At 33.9% G+C, this 13872-nt stretch overlaps 1 protein-coding gene across 1 annotated transcript in view; it reads left to right on the plus strand.

The window, feature by feature from the left end:
* Positions 1 to 13872, plus strand: part of RpL9 (ribosomal protein L9) — a 375798-nt gene that overhangs the window by 99268 nt on the left and 262658 nt on the right. The gene's annotated exons all lie outside the window — the stretch shown is intronic.

Consider the following 13872-nt stretch of genomic DNA (forward strand, 5'->3'; position numbering starts at 1 on the left):
ATTCTTTCTTCCGAAATATCATAATCTACGCAGGGGCGGATCCAGGACCGACTTCTGGGGGGGAAGCGGTGGGCTTTCATACTGCTACTTTTAAGGGCTTTAAACTTTGGGATGGGTTTTATTTATATATATAAAATAAGGGGGCGATCGCCCCCCTGGATCCGCCCCTGAATCTACGGTACTACTTAGGAAGAAAGAATGCCAAAGTATCCTCTTGCGTTCACTATAGCGCATTGCAGTTAGCATAGACGCACTTAATAAATAAAACTTTAATCTATGCTAGTACGTTACGAGTATATGAGAGACTTGGGATAGCATAATGGTATGTCACATTTTCTAACTTTCTAGTAAGCTGAAAAGAAGGTTGATCTTTCCATGGCATTCAATGCAATAACATACTATGACCATCCAAACAAGCTCCCACTGCCATCTGCAGCTACGTTCTAGAAACTAAACTACCTATATACTCTTTTGAGGTTCGATCACAACCCATTCGAACTAATAACTGAACTTTACCTTAAGTAACGCTTACCAAAGTTCGCCTGAGCCATTCATATATAGAAACACGTACGCGTGTTGGAATCATCAATCCCTGCTTTTTTTTTTTTTTTTTTCAGCTTATGCTCAGAAATATTTCGTGCTATTTGAAAAGTTCCATAGTCGGATGATATAGCTGTGGTCGCAATGATATGCTGACGTACAAATAACATATTCATCATTGGGTTAGTGTATCAACTATAGTGCGGTTGGTGCCAAAAAATCTATTGTCCAATGTTTTATGCTAGGAAAATATATGTAAGTAATTTCAGTAGAGAATAATAATAGAAATATCAAGAAAATGGCTATTGCAGTCTCTTCCAATATGTAGGCTGATTCGCATTCCAGAATGCGCGATACGTCACAAGAGGATTGAAATTGTCACTCTAACTTTGCTGTATTTTCCTAGTATAGAACAATATATCGGCTGTTCTATTGTCTCTTTGCCGTTTCACAATTGATCATCAGAGCAGAAACGTTATAAGATACTTAAAAAAACTGTCTTATGTCGTTTTAGGGTTCCAAGAACAGGGTCCATTACCACCCTTTCTACTAAAACCGGGGGCGGGGGCTCAGTAGTAGAGCGTTCACCTCCGGTGTTTGGGGTCCCTGGTTCGATCCCAGCTCGCGACGTATGGACCTAGTGGTGAACAAACACAGTGCTCGTGGGTTTTCTCGGAGTTCTTCCGTTTCCTCCCACTTTCTTCATTCCACCATTTCATTCATTTCTCATAATCACCGTCACCTTTAGCCTAACCGGCAATAAACGTGGGACGTAAAACTCAAAAGATTTCATTTCATTTTTTTACTAAAATCGGAAGAAGTAGAAATCTACTATTACTTCCGGTTTTAATATTGATATCTATAGACCAAAAACGATAATAGAAAGAAATGTTTCTTGGGTGAACTCAGTGTCCCAAGAAAAGGGTTATCTCCGCCTTGTCTCTCTACTAAAACCGGAAGCACAAAAACTCCTGGCTTTAATATTGATTACCATACAGCAATAACGATAATAGGTAGCAAGGAAAGGCATTTCTGGGTGGGATTCTTGGTCCCATGAATACATTCCATCTTGCTTCTCAATTCTTCTACTAAAAGTGAAATTCGTGAAAATCTACATCCGGTTTCAATATTGCTTATTTACCGTATAACAAAACTTAAAAAAAAAAAAAAAAAAAAGTAGCGAGAAAGTATTTTTTACATGGATTAAACGTCTCAAAAATATGTTCTATCTCCCACGTTCAACTTCTACTGAAATCGGAAAAGATAGATCTACAACTTCCGGTCTCAACATTGTATTCCCAAAGTTTGAAAGTCTACTGTAATTTCACAATGTCAAACGAAAGCCACTTGTTTTAAGCTGACAGATGAGAAATATTTCAGATGAAGTAGAAAAAAAAAGTTGGTCAGTCACTTATCAAGAGAACACAGAGATTCTGCCATTGTGTATAGTATATATATAAACCTCGTATTGAATATCACCCGGGAGATGATATTTCATCTTTCTGCCCAAGGCGGGAAATAAAATAAAAGTAATACTTGAAGTTCTTTGAGGTTAAGAGTAATGAAGCATGAAACAGCAGGAGGTCCATTCAGGATTTTCAAAAGACCTATAACACTAGTTTTATTTATTACGTTTTAAGAGGAATTTATCTCTTCTTTCCATTGTGTTCCTGTTGTATTGTGGATATATCTTAGACTTCCAAGTATTACTGTAAACACTGAAAGAATCCTGCTTGTACTCCAATGGATGAAGTCTTTCATCGCGCTTCGCCTCAACACTCGCAATCAATGCTTTCTGTCGAAATTTCATTCTTGATGTTAGTCTGCAATAAAATTGAAAGAAAGAAAATGGAAAGAAAAACTTGTCTGAAAATAATTCATAGAAGTGGGTTTGAAGTCATAGAGCCTTATGCAGAATCGTTCTGACGCGTGATTAGTACCATACTAAAGAGTTTGACTAACATATGTTTCCTGCAGTAGTCAGGTCTTTAGTATGACGCTAATCTTACGTCAAAACAACTCTGCATAAGGCCTATATAGTTTATAAAATGCAATCAAAATACTGCAATTACTCGACGAACGAAGGGTTGCTCACAAAACTCGTGATTTTTTTGTGTCTCGCCTCGAAAACGAGAATAATCATGTTTGTCCTTTCGTCTCGAATTTGAAAATGTACTTCTTATCTCGCCTCTCGTCCCGTTTTAAAACTAGAATCGGGACGGAACGAGAAAATTCTTGTTTCATGGTCGTGGTCTTGTCTTGTGTCAGGTGGTTGCATTATCTCTTCGGTAGTAAACTTTTGATTTTGCATTAACTGCCCGGAAAGATAGATATTCATGTTATCAGAAATAAATGAATTAAATCACCATTGCATGTATACAGATAAAAAGTCGGAAACGCTGAGTAATATTAGAATGAAGTCTAGTAGTCCAGGCACACGGTGCAATAGTATTAAAATAAATATTCATTATACACATGATTAATAATTATTATAGTAAAATTATATGTAAGCTGATAACGCAAATAACAGAAAATAGTTATTAACATATTGAGCAATAGACTAACAAAAACAGATGAATGTAATACATTAAGGGTCTTCACTGCAGCAAAATTAAATTACCGCTAATTTTAGTTTTTTTTTTCTGAAACATCTTCAAAACAAATAAAAAAAAAAATCGAAAAGCAAAAACGTAGTGCACTAAACAATATTATTTTGCGCTATCACAACTCATCTATCTGCTTTCGATTTGTAACTGTCAATAGATTTAGCATATTTTTGTAGGTTCTGTAAATAGCAGCATACCAAAAGCCGATAGGTGAATTGTGGGAAAGGTGTCACATCCAAAATCATATTGTCTAGATCACTACGTTTCTGCTTTTGGAATATTTTATTTATTTTGAAGATATTACAGAAAAGCTCTAAATTTAGTGGTAGTTTAATTTCGCTGTAGTGAAGACCCTTAATATCTAAGGACTGAAAGGACAAAGGCATAACATTAACCTATATTTAAGTATTGTTTCCTCCATGTTTATTGTTGTTTCCCATGTTTTAGTACTGTTAATAATAAGTGTTTTCCCTTATTTTTCTGTTTCAAATTGTTTTCCTTCCTATTTTTATGAATTGCTAAATTTAGTTTTTATAACACTTTTCGTTGTTAAATTAAGTGTTGTTTTCCACGTTTCTATTACTATTAAAATTATATATTGTTTCCTACGTCATGTGTTTTCCCACATTTTTAATATTGGTAAATTAAATATTGCATTCTACATTCTTATTTTTGTAAATGTTGAGTATTTATTTTCATATTACTGCTAATGTTAAGTGTTCTCCCATTTTTCTATTATTGTCAATAATAAGTGTAATATTAAGTTTAAATTGTTAAATTAGTAGTTGTTACCTACATCTTTGAATGCTAAATTAGGTATTATTTCCACGCATTTTTTGAACTGTTAAATTAAGTGTTGTTTGATACATTTTTAGTATTGTTAATATTTTTTTTAAAAAAAACTCATAGTTTTATTATTGTTAATATTAAATGTTGTTTTCAACATTTTTTAGTATAATTACTATTATTACCATTGTGTAGGAAAGTAAAAAAAAAAAAAAAATAGAAAACAGGAAGGAATAGAACAGCATTCTCTCGCCACAAAAAATAAAGAAATAAAATAAATAAAAGTAAAAGTGATGAGGAAAGAAGAGCGTGCCATCCAGCTTCCTTTTTTGAAGATTCTGATTAAGATATTTCGTTTGAGAAACGACGTAACTAATTGGTCACAGAAGCAAAAATTTTTCAAGGTTTAAGTTAACCTTCAGTTTTGTGGAGTGATGCCATCAGCTGGGTTGTAATTTGAATCGGTTCTTTCTTCTGTGTACGTTTCTTTCTCTTTTTTTTCTTTTGCTGTCTCCTAACCCCAACCCTTCCCTATAACCCTTAAGAAAGAGGGAAAGAAAGTGAAAGGATGAAAAAATGGGAACAAAAAATACAAGAAGAGGAGAAAGAGGAAGGGAAAGAAAAATGACAAAATTAAATTAAGTGAAAAATAAAAAAGCTTGAAAATAAGGACCAGAAGTTAATAAAGACAGAAAAGAATGTCGGTGGATAATTTTTTGATTGACCGGAACCTGTGGAAAGAGTTCGTTTTTTGACTACCTGTTTCTTTTTTTTTTAACTTTTTAATAACATCTGACTGGAATAATTCTACTCAAAAGGCGGTTTCACAAAAGACAGTTAAGGCGTTTAACTTAGGATTTGTAGAATATTTATGAAATAACAGTGTGAAAAGAGAGTGTTGCCAACTACTAACAATTTGGTAAATGGACAAGATTTCTCTGGTAACATTGATCGTTCATGTAATCTCAAGAGCTTCTTGGGTCTCAGTGATAAGCTTTCAGAGATACTGGTAAGAGAGGTATCTCATTCGATAACATAGGTCATGTGAATGACCGGTGAACACCATTTCGTCCCAATTCCCCCTACCTTCTTTATTACGACAATTCTTTTATTATTACTTACTTGTACTATTCTGTTTTCGTCAAAATGCAAGGCATACACAAAATACAGACAAAAGGTTAATTTCATTTCTATCTTAAAGTATACATTTGTCTTTGTTTTCTAAGAATAAACTATATAATATTTTACTTATACAAGTAGCAGATTCAGTAATATAAAGATACCACCAAAAATATAAGTTTTATTATACTGTCAGTTCTATTTTGGAATCATCATTTAATATCTATCTATTGATGTCCAAGATGTGACAGCCATTACAGTACGTCCAATGTAGACCTAACACAATAAAATTCTCAAAACACTTATGAACCATAATTTTATTTTAGAAACACTTAAAATAACAAGTGGCACAATTCCATGAGTTTGTGATAGACAGTATCGTGTCTGTGGGTTTTATCCGGGTTCTTACGTTTCCTCCCACATTATCATCCACCAATTATATCATAATTATTTACTTCTATTAACTATTCTACTCCCTTAGTCTACAAGGCATAATAGTAGGACATGAAACTTTAAAAGAAAAGGCACAGCAGAGTTTTTCGGTTGATTAATACCAAAATGAAATTTTAACTTTGAAAAAATGGAAGAGCAGAATTTTTCGATTAGATTAATACCAAAATGAAATTTTAACTTTTAAAAAATGGAACAGCAGAATTTTTCGATTAGATTAATACCAAAATGAAATTTTAACTTTAAAAAAATGGAACAGCAAAATTTTTCGATTAGATTAATACCAAAATGAAATTTTAACTTTAAAAGAAAGAATAGCAGAGTTTCTCAATTAGATTAATACCAAAATGAAATTTTAACTTTAAAAACATGACACAGCAGAGTTTTTCGATTAAATTAAAACCAAAATGAAATTTTAACTTTAAAAAAATGATACAACAGAATTTTTCGATTAGATTAATACCAAAATGAAATTTTAACTTTTAAAAAATGGAACAGCACAGTTTTTCGATTAGATTAGTACCAAAATGAAATTTTAACTTTTTTAAAAAAAAGCATAGCAGAGTTTTTCGATTGGATTAATACCACAGTGAAATTTTAAGAACAAGTGTACCATCTTATGGATATTCAAACAAAACAAATCCACATACCAACCGTATGCAGATGTAGGCAGTCAGTGGATACAATTCGGTATTCCAGTCCGAGAGCCAAATATATCCAATTTTGTTTTCAGGAATAAAGGAACAAAAAAGGAAAAGAAAAATAAAGAATAGATAGATGACAAGAGACGAATGAAAAAGGGGAATGTGAAAAGGCGGAGAAGAAAGGATTATCACGTGAATCCTCGTCTTCCTGTGAGTTAATTTACCTGTCTTGCACAGAGGAATCATGTCAGCAAAAAATGGAACCAGGATCAAGAAGAGGCAGTCATTCGATTCCTTACATTCTCTGAGCTTTCTCTTCCCCTTTATCTTCATTCCTATGTCATTTTTCTTGACGTACATTTTTGGTTTATTATATACTTAAAAGAGCAACACTGTTTCTTATTTTTATTTTTTTTAGTCTGCTTCTGACTTGGAGCATATGTTTCCTAACTTGTATGTGTCAGAACAAATTATGTCATTTTGCTTAACTAGTGTCTAAAGGATGAGTCGACGGGTGTTCTAAAAATAAGTTATATACATATTTCTTTTTTTATTATTATTTGAATTTCTTTCGTTGCATTTTTCATGTCAGACTCTTCATATCTATACTTTTTCGAAAGAAAACTTTTGTTGTTGTTCGTAACTATATGTACTGACGGTACATACGAAAGCGCCCCCTAAGCATATTCGAATTCCTACAATGTATGTTCAAAAAAATGATCTATAACGCATACAGATGCATAACTAAGGGTGTGCACAATGGTACTTACGAGGCGAGGCGAGAGATAGTATTTTCGTAACAAGATATGAGATTAAGGAAGACTCTTCCAATAGAAACACAGAAATCTCTTATTTCATTTTCTTAAAGAGTCTTTCCTAGTAAGATAGTGAAATAGGCCCTCGATCCAAATTGGATTGTTATTGATCTAAAATGTTAGTTCTGACCTAAAACCACCCTTAAAAAAAGGTTCGACCACCTACCCCTTCCCCTTACAGAATTATCGTCTCATACATGCTCAAAATTTAATATATATATATTTTTTAAATTCTGGTGGGGGTGGTCTAAATAATTTGAAAGTTTCACAGATTGTAGATACTATATAGATGCAAATGCGAACATTTTTTCAAATAAATTGACGTGTGTTTTCTTAGTTTTTTACGTGCTGAAAATTTCAGAAAATAGTAAAAAGAAAAATTTCAGGGGTACACCTCGCTGATTTTTTGTTTAAAATGTTGTAAAACCCTTAAGTACAATATATATATTTTTCAAGGTCTGAAAGTGATGGCAACATTGTCAAAAAACAGAAAAACGTATTTTTTCACAGTTTTTGACCGTTTTAAGACTCTCAAGGTCAAAACTTCGAACATTTATTTGCCAAAGTTCACGGTTTTCCTTTCTCTTTCGTTACTAATTTATTTAAAACAGGCTCTAAAGTTGAAAATATTCCAGTCAACGAAGACAGCAACGAAGATTGAATGAATTGTCGCAAATTGTATGGTTTTTGATTTGTTCTCATCGTCAGAGAATATTTATGTGTTCCTTATTGCTTTGTATGTTAAAATAAATTAATATGTATAGTACGATGTAATATGTATAAGTAGTATAGTAATATAGTAATAGTATGTAGTATAGTATAGTAATATGTATAAGTGTATATAAACTTATACATATTACTTATACATAATACTACATTATATAAATTAATATATATATATATATATAGGGTGGACCCTTTATCTTGATACCCTCTTGTAATTTTTAAACTAATTGACAAGAAACGCTTAAATTTAGTATCGTGCAAATATGGTATACTCTGTGATACTACAGAATTAACAGTGTTGCCAGTTAAACATGAAGTTATGTGTTTTCAAATGGCACTACGTCACCGAATTACGTATTTCAAATCTACGTATAAAACGAAAACTTACAATGATACACTTGTAATGTAGTGTTGCAAACTAAGGACGCTATAGTATCACAAATATCGAGAAACAACCAAATTTTGGAGGTTCTACAAAAATAACGCAAATGAGACGAATAGCGTAATAAATATCCGACGTACCTAAGTGTCGAACACAATGATCATTTTACGACGTATTTTGGAAAAGCAGAAACGAAGTTACAACGAATTGAAAATTTGACTTTTTTCAAAGGACTATATTTTGAAAAACTGGATAAGTATCACATTTAATTGTGTACGTGTTTTTTCAATAAATATAAAGATCGTGGATACCATTTACAGCAATCTGATATCTCAAACCATTCTGGAAAAATGAAAAACATGGTTAAATTTGATATATTGCTTAAAATTGCGTATTTGCGGGAACTTTTTTTAAAAACAGGCTTTTGATTTACTTTGTTTCTATATTTCAATAATACTCTTTTGTATGTGTAAACGTAAACCAGCTGGAAAGTATCCTATTTCAAACAAAAAAGAAGAATCAAAATTGGAGAACTTAGTAGAAGTTATACGTGTACACAGACACAACATATATATACATATATGTACATGTATGTACAGTATATATATACGTATATATATGTCTAATTGAGAATCTTGTCCTTTTGTTGCAAATGTCGGTTAAAAATTAATCGAAGAGGGGTCAGATAAAAAAGATGCTAAAAGGCTTTGAGTCGCAGATATTGGTTTTCTACCATTCCTAGACGCAAGTGGGGTAATGAAAGTTGACATGTGACATCTGGACAGAACAGTGTTGGAAGCACTGTTTCCAAAGACTCTATAATAATAGAGACAAGAACCTGGCGACAAACTTAATAAGTCATAATTCTATAATCGTAATAATATAGTAGGATTATTTCCAATGTGGCATTTTCAAATAACAAAAGTAATAGACTTGAAAATTTTTGACAGAATATTCAACATTCAAATATCGGCAACTCCGTTGTCAGTGGTTTTGGATGCACACAAACAGCGTGAAAGAATATTATAGTGATTGCTGAATAACCCTTGTTTTCGATTAGTTTAAGGCACGTGCAACTATCGCTAAGACGCCAGCTTTCGTTAACGGCACAATAGAAATATATTGTGGTACCAAATTGTCTATCTCTTAGCTCGCAGAAAAAACTCCTAACTAAATTTGTTATTTTTTTTTTTTTCTAAAACTAACTGAAATTCACGTATGAAACAATCCAATTCAAAACGTAGCCAATTAAGGCGAATGTAATACTTGTTTTTCTTTCCTCGCATTATTAAGCCTTGTCACAAAAAGCCTACATAAAGTTCTCTGGCCCAAGATTTTATTTAATGGCTGTACCATCTCTGCCCATTAATCGATGCTGCAACAAGTTGCAGATGGAAATACTTTTAAAAAAAACTGCAAGTAGGTGTCTTGTCTCAGATAACATACCGAGTCACCTGTAGGTCAAGGTTAAAGGCAGCTTTCTTTAGAAGGCGATTGTTAATGGAATCATTGAACTCTACTCAAAATATTGAACTTCTACATTTGAAAGTCAAAATGTGGATTCGAAAGAAAGTGTACGTTTAAAACTTGAACATCATCATATATTAGTGCCACTACTACTACTACTACTACTACTACTACTACTTATACAGGGTGGCCCAAAAGTAGGTATGCAATCCCGTGCCGTATTTTATATCATTTCTTATTGTTGTCAAACAGGTAGACCTACTTTCTTTATTATTTGTTCTTAGCGTCTTTTTAAGCCCGGAACAGTCAAAGCAAATACATCCATAAACTGAATATTATACTTGATCAATGCAGGGGTGCATACCTATTTTTGGGCCCAATTTTGGAGAATATTTATAAATTAAAAACAAATATTGGGAAATATCCCATTTTAGTTATAACCTGCTTTTTTTTTTTTTTTTTTTTTTTTTTTTTAGGCAGTCGTGGCCTTGGTTTTTCTGTAAGCTCCGTAGTCTCGGGCTTTTTTTGCTGCAACATTCTGAGGACGAAAGTCAGTGTGCTGTCATGCTTCTATCAAAGTTCAAAAAGATGCAAACTTCAGACTGATTAAGTAGCACTGACAAACACATGAGTAGGCCTAATGAAAATTTTTAATTAGCAATTAAATGAAATTTTTATAGTTTTACGTCCCTCAGTTATGCCATGTAGGTGTGGCTGATTAATGAAAGTGAATGACTACGATCTCACTCCACTCTTTTGGACCTCATTGAATTTCTACAAACTCCACAGGAACTCAAACACCGAAACATAATTTTTTTTTTTTTTTTTTTTTTTTTTTACAGCGATTTGAATATCCGATAGGTTTTTGCCTCACCGTTACCCAACAGTGTTCGTAGGGTTCCTTAAGAAAATTTCCCTCGAGTGGCACAAAAATTTCCCTTTTCTTATCAAAATTTCCCTAGTTTCATAAGTATCCAATTCCTATGATAGAAGTTATGTGATAAGATTATTTTAGCTATATTAAAGGAAGTGTCAACTATATTTGCTTTAATCATTTGCTATTTGCTTTTTCTTTCTTTTTTTTTTTTTTTTACTTTCTCCTTCACTTTTTTCTTACAAAAATATACAAAAATACATCTAGCCAATAATGAGTGCAAATTTTATTTTGTATACACACACACACACAAACTATTGCTATTGTATTGGTTTATTTCTGAAGAACAAAGAAAAATTTGAGCATTTAGGCTATATTGGTCATCAGTCAGCGCGAGAATTTCCCTGAATTTTCACGTTTTACCGAAGACTTCCTTTTTTTTTGCTAAATTTACCTACGAAATTTCCCTGGATTAGGCAAATTTTCCCTCAAACTACGAACACTGTTAGCTAAACGCCTCAGACCACTCGACTACACCATGCTGAAAGAAAATTGGAGAATCAGGAAAACTCACGAACACAATGCTATCTATTACAAGCTTACAGGCCTGGGATCGAACAAAAGAACCTCTCGGACCAGAGAGATAAACGGTGTAACGCTGAGACACCGTGCCCCCTGTATAAAGTTAAATCTAATTTAAACTTCTGCATTTATTCAATGCATTCTGTATGTTCTGTGCTCAACATCCAATAACGTTTTACGCTGAAGTAATTAAAAGACACAGCTAAGTCTTCGGAAACAACCTTCTACATATCAGGAAAAAATGGGGGGAGATATAACATCACACTAAAGTAAACACCTATCAAAGTGAATTTAAGCTCTCCATAAGCATATGTTGCCTCTTATTTCCACACCTCCTTCGTACGTACAATTTCCACAGGCGATCTAAAACACCTAATAACTGGGTGTCGAAAGGTAAAATATCTCCGAAAAGTGTGCTCGCTCTAAGCTATAGAAGAAGAATGATTACATGTGTTAGAATATACACATGAGCTAAGCGAGGTAAACATAGGAAGCAACGTGCACACATGAAACGCACACATGGAATTTAATCTGTTCTTCTCCCATCTCTCTTTTTATCGCTCTTTTGTTTCTTAGTCAACATTGTGGCCTTCTTGTGCTCGATTAAAAATACATTGAAATTTAGGAAGATATCGAATTGCACACAAATACAAGGATTTTTTTTTTTTTTTAGTTTAACGTCCAACGTTATGCACCGAGGCTAAGGGAGGTAGTGATGATTCTGATGGATGATGGTGGTGGAAGAAAACGGAAGAACCCCGAGAAAATCCACGCACATGGTATTTTTGTTCACACAAAGTCCACGTGGTGGAAGCTGAGAACAAACCAGGAATCCCATGCGCCAATCACAAGGGCTTTTATATAGCCTAGTGACTAATTGGCATGTTTATTTTGTGAGTGTACGTGGTTTTAGCTTCAATCCCTTGAAATTGTAGTTCTGTTTTTGATATGGACTCGATTCTTAAAGGAATGTTAATCTTTTCAAACTGACCTAAATCCAAATCAAACTTAACAGGAGGTATGTCCAGTCTTGTAGCTAGTGGGTGACCAGGGAGGGCTAAACCTCACCTGGAACTACTTTCAGGCTTACCCTGGAATGTTGTTTATTGTTTGTTTAAGTTGAATATATGTTTGAAATAAATAAGCACTTAGGTAGTTTTTATAGCTTACGTTACAAAAGAAAGAAAAGTTCTGATTTGGTTGTAAAGCGGAATTTTCGTAAACTCTTTTTCTAGCCCCTTGTTTGTCCGAGAGAAGGGGACAGTTTATTCATTATTATTATTTTAAGGGGGCAAGGTGGCTCAGTGGTAGCCACTGAGTGTACCCGAGCGGTCTGAGGCGTTGGGTTGCCGATCGTGAGTTGAAACCTATTGGGGATTCGAGTCGCTCTAAAGAGCAAGGGTGGAATTTTAACTATCCTCGATATATTTCTAGGTTCGTGTCCGTATGTGTTTGGAATACGTAGAAATTATGTGAGATGCTTCTGGTGAACCATATATCCTGGTTGGGACGAATTAAAAAACAAAAAAAGTGGTAGAGTACTTACCTCTACTGCATGGAGTCCTTGATTTGATTCCCGGCCAGTTAAGTTTATGGTGGACGACATCGTGTCCATGGATTTTTTCGGGTTACTCTCGTTTCGTTCCACAATCTCATTCCAACACTTTTTACACCATCATTCATTTGCCTTATCATCCGTCACCCTTAGCTTAAAGAATAAACAAGAGACTTTAAACTGATAGATTTCATTTCATTATTTTAAGATGACCTTTCTGTTATTGTGGAGGAGGTTTCTGTCCTGAATTGAAAAAGTTTCCTTGCATCTCTGAAATGGGCAGGAAATGATTAAATCCCCCCTTATGATCATCTCATTTGATTCTGATTATAGATTATTAATAGATATTCATCGAAGTGTTTGGAATTTGTAGAGGCGTAGGATGTAGAGTCATAAACGTTACTATTCAGAAACAGAATCTAATTTAAAATGTCGTGAAATATGTATAATCATCTGAGAACATGGGCGCACATATGCGATGAAAGAGAAGACAATCACCCACTCATCTCCTATATTGGCATTTCAGAACTTCTTATTTAGAAAAAAAAACTGAAAGAGTACATAAGTAAAATAAGCTATGTATTATTTATATTTATATTGGACAATCTGTATTGATTTGTACTATCTCTGTTCCTCAGAATGAGAAGCAACACGGACAAAATCTGAAACCAATTACAATGTATGTCCTTACATTCGTATTTATTTTTATATTACGAAACTATGTTATGCATACTTGTCTGGAAGTCTTCTCAAACGCTTTCTCAGTCCGTCCGTCTGTCGACAAGCATCAGAGCAAAATGATAAGAGATATCGAGAAGCGTTTTTTCTTTTCGATTCAGTGTCCCGAGAAATAGTTTCATTTCCTCCGGCCTCTATTCAAGCCGGAACGCCGGAAGTGATAGAAATCACTCATTTTCGATTTCAACGTTGGTTGTCATAGAACGAAAATGTCACCTGCAAAATCCTACCAAAAGTGGGCATAGTTGAAATTTGCTAGTACTTCCGGTTTCAATATTTATCTCCAGGAGCGAAAAGTGTAAAAGATATTGAGAAGCTTTTTGTCGTAATCGATTCACCGTCCCAAGAATATATTACGTTCCACCACTTCCTTCACTTACGTTCTATTCACACCGGAAGTGGTAGAAGCAGTGGCGTATTTAGGGGGGGCTTCCGGGCTTAAGCCCCCCCCGAAATCTTACTTACTATAGTAAAGCATATGAAATATTTTGCAAAATTTTCACATTTTCAGGCAAAGCCCCCTCCGAAAGTTAGCAAAGCCCCCCCGAAACAAAATCGTAAATACGCCACTGGGTAGAAGTCAACCAT

The sequence above is a fragment of the Thermobia domestica genome, chromosome 5 (genome assembly GCF_964235325.1).
Source record: "Thermobia domestica chromosome 5, izTheDome1.hap1.1, whole genome shotgun sequence".
In the NCBI taxonomy this organism is placed as follows: Eukaryota; Metazoa; Arthropoda; class Insecta; order Zygentoma; family Lepismatidae; genus Thermobia; species Thermobia domestica.